Genomic DNA, 8,984 nt, shown 5'->3' with positions numbered 1-8,984 from the left:
ATGTTTAACTGAGATGGAAGTTAATGCCTTAAGACCTAATATAAGCACTGAATTAAATTTAAAATTGCAGATTTGAATTTTGACTTTTCTTTTTATCCAATAGCTGCTTTTTCTTTTCTTCCAAAGTGTTGCTATTATAAAGGTTTAGGAATTATGATCAAAACTTCTCCCTTTTATCTGTTCAGCCAATAAAGTTATAAGTTGTTTGGTATCTTAAGAGTTACATGCCAAGTTTATTGACACTACTGATGCAAGTTCATTATCATTCAGACAGATGGTATATGATATCCAGCATATGGTTCCAGATAATTTTGAGCATTGGAACTAGTAAACAAAGCAAAAACTATTTAAAGTTTGAGTGATTGGAAATTACATATCTATGTCCTTTACCATACATCTTACATTTCAAGTTAAAAGAAACAGTGAATGATGTTCATTTATTGCAAGTTTTAAAGCCAATGTAAGAAGTGGCTGTTACAGGTGTAATTATATTATAATTAGATTGTGTAGGTTCTGCATAAGAATGAAACTGGCACTGAAGGTCATCACAAAAAAAAATCTGAAAACAAATTAGAAATAGCCACTTAAATGTTTAGTCATTAAGGCTAATTGATTTTTCTTGTGTTTTTTAGCTATAATAATTTGTATCGTTTTGTGGAATGTCTTCATTTTTCAAATTTTTCATGGATTTATTCATAGGAGAAAGTTTTTTCTGTAATTTCACAATACAGTGGTGGAGTTGAGTATGTGAAATGTAATCTTACCTATCTACTCTGTGGTATTTCCCCCAAAAGTGACAAAACAGGTCCATTTAATAATGGGAAATTCAAGAAGATATCTATCATGAAACAATTCTATATTCTCTTACTAACTGAATTTGTTAAAAATATAGAGAGACTGAACAAAAATGTGCAATCACAATTAAAAGATTTTATTCAAAACAAATGTGGTAAAAATGTATATTCTGCATGTCACAATGGACATTTGCCTTTACTGGAGAGTTAGCTCAGAAGATAATCTAACACAGTGACCTTTTTGGACTGCATTTATCAAAAATGTAATTCCAGACTGAATAAATATCATGTTAGCTACTTAACTTGTTGATGTCAGATGTACCCAGAGTGACTAGTGCTAGTCATATGACTGATCAATGACATATGAGAGAGGTTATTACCTCAAGAGGCCACTTGACTTCCAGTAGAAAAGATACCTTTTTAATTTGCTGTACTATAAGTGACCTTGCAGTTATCTTTCCTATAGAAAGACAGACGGTGTTATTCTAGATAAATGACACAGAACAATAGGTAGTTGGAGCAAAAGGAACTTAACAACCTTTTTGACCAGTATGTTATGTGGGAACTACACATGCCTGCACAAGGAATTTTGAAAATGTTTATATTTATACAAGGAGAGAGGGAACTTTTAGTACTCTTATATACCATAGATATAACTGATTGGAAGTAGTGAACATATAATTTTTCTTTTAACTAGAACTATTTTATCCGGTTTGGTAAGCTTAAATTGGTAATAGTGATACTAAAAGATTAAATGGTTTGCCAATGTTTTTTTGTTTTGGAAATATGATATTTTCACTTGCTCAGTGAGTTAACAAACTTAGGTGTAACTAGAGGGGCACTCAGTAGAGTGTATACCTCTGCCAATGCAGTGTTGATCATATTTGACCTTCAAAAAATACAAAAATATGTCTGTATTTCTGTCATTATCAATGGACATAGACCATTTTTGGCAGGATAATGAGGAATAATATTTATCATGTGTCCACCAAGTTTCATCAAACTCCAATCATTTTTCAATGAGTTATAGAGCAAAAATTGTGTGAAAAATTGGTCCCTATGTTAACAAATAGGATTTTTTGGATTTTTTTTTACTTTGCTATGACCTTGACCCCCAAAAACAATTTAATTCTAAGGTGGGTCATGGTCCAAATGTATACCAACTTTCATCAGAATCCATTCAGTCATTTTTGAGAAATCTTGCTGACAAACGCACACACAGGGATAAAAACATAACCTCTGTCACCTGCGATAGTGGAGGTAATAATATGCAAGTCCAAGTAATGATAAAAAATAAAGAACTGCAGATTAATTCAAGTAAATGCTAATGTTTTAACTTAGAATGAGGAAGCAAAACATGTTTTAAAAATTCATGCTACAAATGTTTCTAATGCCTTTTGTTCTTCTTCTTGACTACATATTAACTTTATATTTTTTAATTGTATTCCACAAAGTTGACAAACAGTTCTGGCATCACTAGGTATAATGACACAGATCTGCTTTGTTCTGACTAATATGGGCTATGATAAAAACAAATTTACACTGAGAAAAAATTAAATTATGAGCATTATGTGAAAGGAGGGGGGGGGGATATACTGGAAATATATACTGATGAGAAGCTCTACAAATCTGAGACAACCTGGCCCTTTTGTGAAAAAAAAAAAAAGGTTTTCACATTCTTTTGTACTCATTAGTATCAGAACATGCTGAAACCATGAGAAGTTTCATTTTGGAAATTTGCAATTCTTTTAAATGTTTTCAAACTTCATTAGAATAATGTTCTTCATAAGGTCACTTTGCTAGATGTATATTTATAGAATTGATTGATGTGATTGTGAAAAAGATTATATGTGTGAAATTAGAAGAAAATTTGAGTGTATTTAATTATGTTACCCTGGAGTCTCATTTTCATTTCAAACAAAGAATTTAAATTCATTTATGTCATTGGCAAAATAGGTACTGTAATTTCTTTGAATATGATCTATATGTAAAAATCATATTAAAAAACTGTTATAAAAATGATATCTGTAAACATTATTAATCAATCAATTTTTTTAATACTTACTGGCACACTGTAAAAACCCTGGTTCCTGGATCAAATCCAGATTTTTAAATTTGAAATATTCTTAGAAGTGCATGTGTGTTCCATTCCACAAGTTATTAATTTAGTAAGTAAAATTTGCATGGTTATTTATATATGTGTGCATGAAACAAAAAGGTGGAATTGGAACTGAAATGTTTAGAAAATGAAATGAATATAATTTTGTGTTTCTTATCTTACAGAATACAAGCAGTAATCCTTCTGAGATACCTGATGACAAAACTTTAGTTGGATTTGCACAATTGACCATTACTGATTAACCCTTCTTTAAACTATAGCCATGATGTTTTAGCTCTAGAAATAAATATCAACAACAGAATAGAATAAAATAAGGTGAGATTTCCCCCCTTGCAGCTTTCCCCCTTTCTCTGTAGCATTCTCTAATGCATTCAGTCTTTAAACGTTGTATAAAAAATGAACAAAGAGAATTGATGTAAAAAAAAATAAGCAACCTTGTAAAGTAATGACTTTAAAGCTGGTTCTTGTAAAGATTATGGTCTTACTGTGATTCCATCATGTGATTTAATGTAATATTCTGGAAATAAAAGGTAATTAATCAAACTAACGTTTTTTATCTGTGTTATTTGATAGAAATATCAGTAAAATAGGTTATGATTTTAATAACATGATCTCTAAGCTAAAATTTTTTTTGTGCATACAATGCTGAGAAGAAACCCTTTAAAGACATAAACAAGGTTGTTAGGTTTGAACATACAATAAAATTTATATTTTAAATTATCATATTTACATAACATATTTAATGTAAAATGTATTGCATTATTGGCTGTTCACCGTACAGCAAGAAAAATACTAGAAAAGCAATTTTTATCCCGGTAGCAAAGAATTAAAAAAAGAAATTCTACTATGTTTTTTAACTGTACATCACATAGGTATGAAAGATCAGAAAAGAAAAAGATCATAATTGAGAGAGTATATATTTAGATAATATTACTTATAAAATTATATTTCTCATGGACTGAGAAAAAGCGATATTAAGAAAAAATGAGAATTAAATTGGTTTTCATACATTGATGTTCTTTGTCATAAAAGTTTTTTTTAATCTCCTGTGATAAAAAGACAAATTAGAAGATTGCATTTAACTAACGGCAAGATCAAGCAAGTTTTCAAACTGTTGGAATGGCTGATTTTACTCCTTAGAGCAAAACATTAATGTTAAAATACCCTTATTGCAAAGACTGCTGTATATTAAAAACAAATCAATATGCTCACCAGAAAGTATCTGTAAAAATTAAAAGGGCAGAATTGTGATAAATTCTGTGATATAAAAACCAACTACACAGAAGAGTTAGTGATCATGTAGGTAGTGATGATTTGAATAATTATAATGCAGTTTGAGCAAGTATTTGGAGTCTACGTGTAAATGGCTTTTCTTTAGTGCTTATTGAAATTCAGAAGTTAGAAAGTATATTATGAACCTAAGATGGCAGGCAAAAGATTATTTGGGTTCACAGTCATTCCTTAAAACTTCCAAAAAACCTTCTATATTCCTGAAAGAAGTGAAATCCCATTTATTACTTCTTTAAGATGTGCTTGAAGAACAAGTGGATTACAGAAAAGTATGGTGCTACTGATTATATTTTATTAAACAAAACTTCAAAGAAACGAGGCTTGCTCAAACATTGCCTTGATCTTCATGATGGTTTATCAGATTGCGAGAAAACTGGTGTTAATGCGACAGAACTGTGTGATAAATTGCAAGCACTTTTATAGAGAATAACTAAAATCACCCTGTAAAGTGTATTTGAAAACGTGTACAGGAACAGATTAACATTTCCATCCAACATTTTTACTCCACTGGGAATTTTGCTGACTTTGCCCAGCACTGTTGCTAATGGAGAAAGAGGTTTTCCCAAACTGAATTTGTTTGACATCAACCATAAGACAAAATAGACTCATTAGACTCCCAACAATCTCAATTAAGAACAAACTTGCATAAAAATTGGATCTGAACAAAGCAATATACATTTTCTCCTCAAAGAAAGACAAGTAAAATTCCTGTAATTGTAAAAGCTAAATTGGGAGGGTAATAGTGACATGTTAACAGTTAGTGTAACATTTCCTTATGCAGGAGCACTGTCAACTTTTCATGTGCAACAGGTGAACCAAGTTTTGATGGGAAATCCATTAAGTGCAAGAACAGTGGCCTGCTTTGGTACCTTGCAAAGGGGAGTGATAATGCCTACATGTATGTAAGTAGTGTACATGGTTTACTATGGACAAGTTCAAGTGCTTTGGACTGTGTAACACATCTGTCAGTCTAACACATGAAACACACTTTTTTTCTGTCTGGAAAGTAAGTAACAGCACATATAGTGATCTTTTCATCAGACGATGAAGTTTTGGTGTTGATTTTCAATTATCAATGATCAACTATCCAGATTTCCACTAGAATGGTCATCAGAGTGGAAAGTAAAGTGGAGGTATCCAATACCAACTGAAACCTCAATTTTGCCTCTGTCACAATACATCCAAAAGTGAATACCTTGTTACCAGAGAAATTGGGGTCACTTGTTGAGGATCACAGTGAAATCTAGACATAACACAGCAGCAAAGTCTCTGTGTCCTCTTGGTTGAGTACACTAGTGTATTTATTCGACTGGACAGCTGATTTGGTTGAACTACACTCACTTGCCACCATATAGAAATAGGCAATGTGAGTTCAGTTAAACATCTAACATGCAGGCTTATTTGTAGCACTAGGGTTATAGCCAGTGCAGAGATAAAGTGGAAATTGAAGGACATGATCAAATAGTTTTCTTAAGAGTTCCTTGTCAACTCCAGTGTTGATTATCAAGAAGAAGAATGGCATGAGCAGGTTCTGTGTTAATTTCTACACGGTGAATGATGCATATTGATGCCTTTCTGTTCCCATGAACAGACAAATGTCTGGATGCATTGGAAGTTGCTCAGTAGTTTATCATTCTAAACCTAGCCTGTAGATAATGACAAACTAAACTGGGTGATGAGAGCAGGATCAAAACTGCTTTTAGCACTCAATATAATTTGTTTCAGTTCTGAGTTGTGCCATTTGAGCAGACTGATGGACTTGATACTTAAAAGGCTGCAATGGGAGATGTGCCTAGTGTCCATAAATGATGTCTTGTAATTTGGCCAAATGTTTGAGTCTGATGTTACAAACCTGTCCATGGTTTTGGAGCAGATAAGAAAGGCTGGATTAAAGTCGAAACCCAGGAAGTGTATTATGCAAACACAAATAGAGCTTGTTGGACATATGAATTGAGTAGATATCTCAAATAACCCTCTAAGGTTTGCAGTTGTATGAGACAAGCCCCCAGCTCATGGAAATGTGAGAAGTTTAAAGATTTCTTGGGATTACATCATGTTATTGATGTTTCTTGGCCAATTACTTCAAAATTACCACACCAGTATCTGCTGTTACTAAAGCTGATGTGCCTTTTAAATGATCAAGATGTGCGAGATCCCATTCCTATCCTTGAAGTGTGCTTTAGGATAAACTCCCATTCTGACATATTCATGACAAGATTGTGAGTTCCTGTTGGATACCAATGCTAACAATTGAATTTGGGTTGTGCTGTCACAGTTGCAGAATGGGGCTGAACAAGTTATAGCACACTTACACACAAACTGTATGCTTACAGTTCATGAATGGTAATAGTGCAAAACGAAGAAAGAATTGTTTGCAGTTGTGGCCTTTGTTAAACACTACTGACATTATTTGCATTACTGAAATGGCTCGTGAGCTTTAAAGAAGAAACATAATGCCCGTTGTTTACAAAAATTTTGGTATGACAATGTTCTGGTTTTGACATTAAAACATTTAGTGGACTCTATGTATAAAAAGATAAGAATAATGGTTAGACTCATGTAATATATGCAGGAAAACACTGATTGACCTGTTTTGCAAGTGTTACAATCAAACTGAAATGTGAATGAGTAAGATGAAGTTATCTATGGAAAGTAATATTAGTAAATAGTAATATGTACCATAACAAATGTAAACTTGGTATTCCCAAAGTTTTATTGTATGGAATATATTCAAATATGCAGATTGAAATGTTCCAAAAGTACACAGTTTTATGAATATATTCTTAACATTTTCTAGTGCAATGTTAGTTATAAAGGATGAAAACTGTACATGTAGTACTGGAGGTGAGAAGTAACACCATGTTCAGGTGTAGTTGCTATCCTTTTTGCTGAAATCATGAGAGAGGAGATATGTTAATGTTGATGATTCTTCATGGTCAGAAAAATTAGTTTAGCACCAACATGGTTTTTGATCTATTTCAATTACTAGTGTGGTATCAAGCTTTACGGTCTTCCTACTCATTTATTTTTACTGGGCCTAGATTCTGTTAATGTAACAACCAGATAGTAGTGGAAAGAATGTAGTGGGATTTCAAGTTAACTGGGGACCGTCTTCATGATCATGATGACCTCAGAATGCAGAGCTGAGATTTAGGTCAACCTGAGGCTCAATGATGATGGCATTGACTAAGCTGTCTGCCAGAATAAGGATAATTTTTTACAGGCAGGTCAAGCATGAGCACACATAAGACTGTAGGCATAGAGTTTGATCACAGGATTATTTTTAATTTTCTCACTCTGATCCTGAAGGGTTTGTTTGTTTGTTTTGAATTTTATGCATAGTAACTCAAGGGCTAACTACATTAGCCATCCTTAATTTTCAAGTGATAGACTAGAGGAAAGGTAGCTAGTCAACACCACCATTGCCAACTCTTGGGCTACTCTTTACCAACATATAGTGGGATTAACCATCACATGATAATGCCCCCATGGCAGAAGGGGTGAGCATGTTTGGTGATGGGATTCTAATCTGAGGCCCTCAGATTGCAAGTTGAGTGCTCTAATTAGTAGAGGAGTTTTAGGATAGAGCATTTTTATAATAGGGACTTTACAGCTTTAACCAATTGCACTTTCAGTCCTGACTGTTTTCTTGTTTGTTCATTTATAAGTGCAAGGCTACACAATGGGCTATCTGTGCTGTGACAAGTATTGAAACCTGGTTTTTAGTGTTATAAGTCTTCAGACTTAATGCTGAGCCACTTGGGGTTTGACTTTCTCTATTCATGATCAAATCCTTAATCCTTCTGACAATCTTCTTTCAACCAATTATTTGAAGTCCAAATATTCTAAGGATTGTTGCATTTTCAGTTCTGATCTCTGCATTAAGGTGAAAAGAACCAGTGGTGAGAGTTTTTTTCTTTGATTTTAATGGCATTTCGGAATTTATTCTCTGTCAAAGTATAACTGCAGCTAGTATGATATGTATATTGTCAGAGCCTATGGATGAAAACATATTTCTCAATAACACATCTAACGTACAGGCTGTGGTAGAGGTGATTGTTGGGTTAGCCCTAAGAAGTCACCACCAGCAGCCTCACTAGTAGTGATCCAGACAACAGAGTAAGGGAGTGGGGGTTGCATCAATCTCTCGATATCCAGCCTGGCCTGTAAACCTAATGCCAGATCCAGCACTCCTAGGAGTTAAGCAGAGATATAGAATCAAGTTCAAAGTAAAGTTAGAGCACTGGCAGAAGTACTATAAGTGCCTCATTGAAGGGTGTTTATGAAATGAAACTATGTGTTCAAGTCCAACATGATCATTACATCTCTCATTTCAGCAAGACCTTCCCGGAGTTACACTGTGAATGGAAGTCATTTTAAAGTAAGAAGGCCACTTCAAATACTACTCTAGAGACAACAACCCAAGTGGCAACGAACATTGCATTCACACCAACATTGAAGATGCGCACTGAGGTGGTGATATCCACTATTAACACCAGGGTTTCTATATTCTTAAAGCTCTAAAGACGAGGGCAGTGAAGTTGGAGCTTCCCACCAAGCCTCCAACCCAGTTAAAATGAGTAGTAGATGCTGAGGCAGATAACAGTTCTAAAATGCCATTGTCAAGATAGGCAGCCTAGTGGGTCCGGACATTATATAACAGTGAGGAAGACCATCTACTGAAGAAAGATTCATTCTTTTATGCTGAATTATAGTTTAAAATGACGCGTTATTTAAATTGGTTTGGGATGTTGATTAAGCAGTACAATGGTATCGTCTTT

General features: G+C 33.8%; 1 long non-coding RNA gene across 1 annotated transcript in view; it reads left to right on the top strand.

The window, feature by feature from the left end:
- LOC111085163 overlaps window positions 1-3,460 on the top strand; it is a 9,847-nt gene extending 6,387 nt beyond the window's left edge. Inside the window, exon 2 of the long non-coding RNA XR_002610001.1 lies at window positions 3,078-3,460. This is a non-coding gene — a long non-coding RNA (uncharacterized LOC111085163). The remainder of the gene's footprint in view (window positions 1-3,077) is intronic.
- Window positions 3,461-8,984: the final 5,524 nt, after the last annotated feature.

The sequence above is a fragment of the Limulus polyphemus genome, unplaced genomic scaffold, assembly GCF_000517525.1.
Source record: "Limulus polyphemus unplaced genomic scaffold, Limulus_polyphemus-2.1.2 Scaffold258, whole genome shotgun sequence".
NCBI classification, from domain to species: Eukaryota; Metazoa; Arthropoda; class Merostomata; order Xiphosura; family Limulidae; genus Limulus; species Limulus polyphemus.
The sequence above is the reverse complement of the archived record's forward strand: the minus strand, read 5'-3'. Positions and strand labels throughout refer to the sequence as shown.